The following is a 6,105-nucleotide window of genomic DNA, read 5'->3' on the forward strand; positions in this document are numbered from 1 at the left end:
GGAGGTCTAAGAGGTCATATGGTAGTTCTGAAGGGGATTGTGTATAATATATGGAAAATATGGATAATATTTTTAAGGGGCACAAAGCAATGACCATACGACCCAATTTCATAAAGCTCCTTGCTCTATGATATTGGTAAGCAGAAAATAGGCAAGTATTATGGTTTCCAGAACTACCAGCCAAAAATACATTAACACAATCTGTGTCATGGAGGATATACCTGCTTATTTTTGCTCAGCAGAAAATTTGTAAGCTGTATTTTCTGCAGGTCCTCCTCCATCTAGTCCTGTCATTTCAAAATGTATCTGACCCCCATAATTTATGTAACACCCCTATCTAGCTATGGTAAACAGGTTGCACAATGCTTGGACCTCATTACACCCAGAATGGATCATGGATGTACATTTTTTTCCATCAAATGCTTTCATGGGCATGAGACACAATGAAATATGTACTAAATAACTGTTTCAACAAATGCCCCCTTGTGCAGTACTTTTTTAAAATGTGGAGTTCCACATGGAACAGCCACAGTCTATATCCTTGAGCTCCACAAAGTTTATCTGATATTTAGACTATTGGGGAGTGGGCACACCCTAGAGTTGAAAAGCAAACATTTATGAAATGCCATGCCTTTGTGGCTGGCTGATGTGTTTCTAGTTTCTATGCACAATGCGCCAATGGTGTCTGCCAAAGAATCCATCAATGCATGGTGTATGCACATGAAACTTAGTAAAACCATGAAGGAAAAAACCAGTACCAGCCAATTTAAAACACAATTACTGATAAAATCCTGTCAGGCAAATTATGCTCAACATATAGCAGGGTTATAAATTTTAAGTGGCAATTAAGGGCATAGAAAAATCTATTGTTACACGATAGAAACTTTTTTCTGAGAAAAACTTTTTACACATGAAATAGATTTCACCCTCATACATGCATCCGCTAAAAAACAGGAAATGTATGTTATTATTTATAGGCCTATCTGTTCAGACACAGAGTTAGCCAGATCTTAACCTTGGTAAATGGTTCACATGGAGCATTACCACAACCATTATTGGATTGATCATTCAACTGCAAAGGTTGTAGACTACTTTGTTTCTACTGTCTGTAGAGCAATTGCAAAATTATCACATTTTACCAGGACTGCAGGCTGACTACTAAATTTAGTGCAACTTTCGATCCATCAAAACAACACAGTAAGCAGAGTTAAGAAGAGGATCAAAACTATGATCAAAGCCCGCAGATCTGACCACCAGCCATCATGGCATCTGAGAGAAAACACATAGGCCTACGTTTAAGGAGTTCACACACTCTTCTTACTACCCTAGATACCTGTGGATGTTTTTGTTCCAGCAAGGACCTTAAAACCAGGGACCAGTTTCAAGGGACCAATTGAAGAAAAAAAATACAAAATTTCTTTGTGCAATTTAGCAGGAAGCCAGCCACAAAATGTTTGGTAGGCCAGTATCCTATTTTTCGGGTGAAAATGTGGACCTAATGTCATTAACTACATGATGGAAACAGGAGGGCAAGGTCAACAATGTGGATAAATACGTGACTGTATTCTTATCAGTTTGCCAAACAACTGATTAAATTTTGCTTCAACCATCAATTCAAAGTATTTACACCTTGCTCTGATCAGATCATGGAGGAAAAGTTCACAGATCAAACAGGGAAAACATGTATTTTAATACAATGAAATGCAGAACTTCAATTAAATTCATGTATACTTTTTTCAATGTCAAACAGGTACGGACAGACATCCATGGGCCACTTAAATGAGTTATGAAAGTCATGTACAATCTAATCTGCACTCGAGTACAACATGAGGTTACAAAAGCTGGCATTTTCTGCAGCTGCAACATTTTGTATTCCTCTTTTAATGCCTAATGTATTTTAAAATATTGTGTGCGAAACTACAAATTGTTCAATGTAACAGGCCTGATAACTATGCCCCTGGGCCCAATTTCATAGAGCTGCTTAAGCACAAAATGTTGCTTTTAAAAGCAAAAAAAATAATGCTTAGTCAAATCAGATTATCGGCCAAGACTCAATGGTTATGGTAAGTAAACAACAGCTAAATACCAGTCACAAGCAATGTAAATATGGCATGAAATTTTGGCCAGTAACGTGTGTAAAATAAGCAAGCTATTTTCGTGCTTTTAAGCAAATATTTTGCTTAAGCAGCTCTGTAAAATTGGCCCATGGTCATTGCCTTGGTGTCTTTTAAATGCTCCAGTAGAATGTTACAATTTCATCAAAGGGTGCCCTTTACCAGGAAGAAAATGCCTTAGTGACATCCTTACCCTTTTATAAAAACATACAGGCCCGAATGTACATTGTTGTTGTGCACCCTATTTGTTCTCCACACACAAAACTAGCTACTATGCACCCTGCATGTTGTTCCTCTGTAAAAAAAGGAAATCCAGAAATCTGTTGTGCCACTGACTGGTACCAGTCATGGCATCATGAACATCATGAACATGGCAAGTTTCTGCTTACCGCAAATTCTGTGCTTGCAAACACCTCACAGGCAGTCACAGGGCAAGAGCCGAATTTCTGCACACCTGAAAGAATGCCCAGTAACAACGTCTACACATTCTGAGCACTTGACAAAGCAAAGACTCAATGCTAAACCTGTGAAATACACTCAACTAAGGTGTCGAATTACCTGCTTAGAAGCCAATAAGCACTGATTCTTTGCCTGACGATAAGCAGAGCAATGGCATTGGGACCAGTTTGAACCACCCACTGGCTGTCAAAAACCAGTTAACGACAAGCTACCACTTCGCCATTTTGAATGAAGGAAGCTACATGAGTGTCTAACTTTACATTCTTAGGTCAACTCATTTCCTGGTTTAGATGAATTTGAAATGAAAGTTCATGACTGCACTTTCCTCTGTTTACACAGAAGGATATCATTAACTGCAAATGAAATTGCAATAAAATAACATACTGTGTTTCGAGTTAACACTTTTTAAAACAGTAAATGAATTGTTTTTGGAACATGTCATGCAAAACACGCCCGCCTGTTGATTGTTAAAACTGTGCTCCCTGTATTTTTAAATCCCATACATTCAATCTGAAGGTAAATGCTTTTCCATAAGGTTTATCGCGATTCAAAACCACAAGGCGTTCTGGGTAGGCAAATGGGGCAGTTTGCTATGCGGTGTATGTTGTCATGCACGAAACGCACACACATCGCCTATATCTTTTTGTGGGTCAATCAGCCTCCTCTCTTGATCTTTTGCTATTCGTGATAAACCTTACAATTGATGTGACTAACCTAAAAAAGGTTTTGAAACGACAAGCTCAACTCACTGCAATTTGAGGTCAAGCACTAGCTAAAGCTCTTCGGCCCTGCTCTTGAGTTTCTGATCAGCAGTGTGGGTTTGAGTCCCGATCTTGTCCCAATCTCAGTCACAGCACAAAGTAGTTGCGATAACATAACCCTCCTCCCGACGGCAGAGCCGGCTTCGCAGTCGGGAGGAGGGTTACATTATCACAACTAGTGCTGGGCGAATAGTGAAATTTTGTTATTCGGATACCGCTGGCCAACTATCCGAAATTAACCGGATATTCGAATAGTTTTTTCGCCGCTAGAGGGCGCTATTTAAAAAAAAAAAGAAAAAAAAATATATCTTTTTTTGCCTCTAGAGGGCGCTGTTCTTTTGTGAATGAGATCTTATGGGCGGATTGATATTAGTTTTAGACAGTGTCACTCGGTTCATTCATAAAAATAACCGGATCTAATTTAAAGATGGTGATTTGCTTTTTCTTTTGATCGTGATTGACTCTACGTGAAGGAAAACTTTTGTAATCTTTGAACAAATTACGTCAGAAATGTCATTGTTTTAACTCTTCACGGAGGTAAGCATAGTTAAATACTTAATATATGCTGTTTTATGCTGTCTTAATAGAAGTTTCATAAGGATTCAGACAAAACATTTATATCAGTTGTCGCCCGACGTCCGCGGATATTCGGATATTAAAGAATATCCGGTTACTCGGTTGTAATTACAGAATTATCCGGTTTGTGAATAGGTATTCGCGCCCTATGCGGATATCCGGTTAAGAAAAAAAAGGCATTCGCGGTTACGGATAGGAAAACCTATTCGCCATTAACCGGATATTCGAATAATTCGCCCAGGCCTAATCACAACTAAATAAATACAAATAAGTTTTTTGTCCAGTTTTACTTTAACAATCATACAAAATAAATAATAATAATAATAACCTGAGCTGAACAGAACTGAAATGAAATGCAATATATTTATCACAAAATAATCATACAAAAATAAATCTTAAGTGAATGTCATTGTTTCATAACAAGATAAGGAATTTGGTAATAAGTGCTGCATTGTATTAATGTAATGTGTTGTTAAATAAAGCATGTTAAGGAAGTAATATTTTTGCAAACACATCAGCAGTTGTCAGTATAAAGTTAACTGTTAAAAGAATCTGTATACAAGTAAAACAATCAAATAATATCTGACCAGGCTGTCTGGATAGTCACATTATATAATGTTACATAATCACATGCAAGACCATTTTATAACAAACGACTTACTTCAGTTGTAAACACAAGCTTCAGTTCCTGGATGTTGATTTCGCAACTCCAGTCCAGGGTGGGGAAAAAAACGTTCCTCTGCCGTGTAATTTGCAATTTATATCACAAATCCACTGTCTGGGAACAGTTGTTGTAGTATAGTTTGTCCGTTTCCACAATTACTGGGTCGTTTTTCGTGAGCAAAGAGTCTCTAAAAATGAATAGTTCAGCTACATAAAAATTTCCGTCAGCCTTTCTTCTAGATAATTCAGCTAATATGAGTTGAATATACGTGACTTGCAGTATCTCTGCCCCCTGACGGTGTTTTGTTTTGAATCTGTCAAATATCGCTCAAGGATGTACCGTGCATGTGATTACATAAAATATTGACCAATGAAAATCCTCGTACTAAGGCACTCGCCCATAAGAGTGGGTTTTTGCATATTTGGCATTGAGTAGGGAGATTTTACTCATAACAAAGAATGTTTTGAGTCTATTTTGATTTATCCAGACAGATAATTATCTTTTTATTAATAGGTATGAAACACAATTATTGCAGTATGTATTATATGGAAGCATTGTAGTAAGTATCAACTCACTTTTGGAAATAAAACGTTTCTAGATTTTATACCCCTGAAAATCTTTCAACAACTAGCCAGCGTGATTGGTCGAGGTCCAGGATGTTGATTAAATCACGTGCTGGTGCGTGACTCGGTCGGACACATTCCATTTTACTATCTACCCAAAGATTTTTGGGACTTTTTTTTTTTCCTTTAATTTGGCATATTTTACAATAAAGTTATCATGTCATCATATTGATAGTACTTATTCTGTATGTTTGATATATAAAAGTTACAAAACATAGACGTTACTGTAGACCAAATTGTATCATTTTTGTTGCGCCCCTCGGTCGGTCGATTATTTAGGAGGTGTTTTTCTAGGAAGGCAAAGAAAGGCCATGTATTGCGTCATTTGTTTGGGAAATCCTGACATGGCACGCTATCATCGGCAGTATGTGGCAGTTTATACTGCAGCGAGGCGGTTGCGGCCATCAACCCCCTACAGCTAGGTTCAGGCTGGTACGGCTATCAACATTATACAAAAACCACAATCAGAATGGAATCTTACCATTTCAATTGTATGTAAATAGTTTGTGCAATTTGCAGAGGAGCTGGGCTGGTTGTGCTTCAATATACCGTGTGCAAAATGCTATGGGTGGAAATACAATGCAATTTTCATCCAATATTTTTAGATGGGGTGTGGTGGGGAAACCGTATAAAATAAAAAAACAAAAAAGGCTACTAATTTTATTCGTGGTTCGGTCTATGGACTCTCCTCACTCGATCGTAGTGGACTTTGGATGATGGGGCAACCGGTTTTTTTTTTCACTGTACACTGGGCCGTATTAGATCGCAATGTTTATAATGTACATCGTCAAAATCGCCACCTAGAACTTTTTAATGGGGAAATTTTCTTTTTCTCTAAATCGATTTAAAAAACGGATTCGTTAAAATAAATCAGGGTGTTTTTTTTAGGGTGGTACTGGTAGTGACAA

At 37.6% G+C, this 6,105-nt stretch overlaps 1 protein-coding gene across 4 annotated transcripts in view; it reads right to left on the minus strand.

Moving 5' to 3' along the window:
- Positions 1-4,861, minus strand: part of LOC139941249 (uncharacterized) — a 29,177-nt gene extending 24,316 nt beyond the window's left edge. For 3 of the 4 annotated variants that reach the window (XM_071937731.1, XM_071937730.1, XM_071937728.1), the window contains exon 1: positions 4,572-4,861. The gene's annotated coding sequence lies outside the window, so the exon portion shown is untranslated. Of the gene's footprint in view, positions 1-2,503; positions 2,569-4,571 lie in introns of all 4 variants that reach the window. The other variant, XM_071937729.1, reaches the window with a different exon arrangement.
- Positions 4,862-6,105: the final 1,244 nt, after the last annotated feature.

The sequence above is a fragment of the Asterias amurensis genome, chromosome 8 (assembly GCF_032118995.1).
Source record: "Asterias amurensis chromosome 8, ASM3211899v1".
Lineage (NCBI taxonomy): Eukaryota > Metazoa > Echinodermata > Asteroidea > Forcipulatida > Asteriidae > Asterias > Asterias amurensis.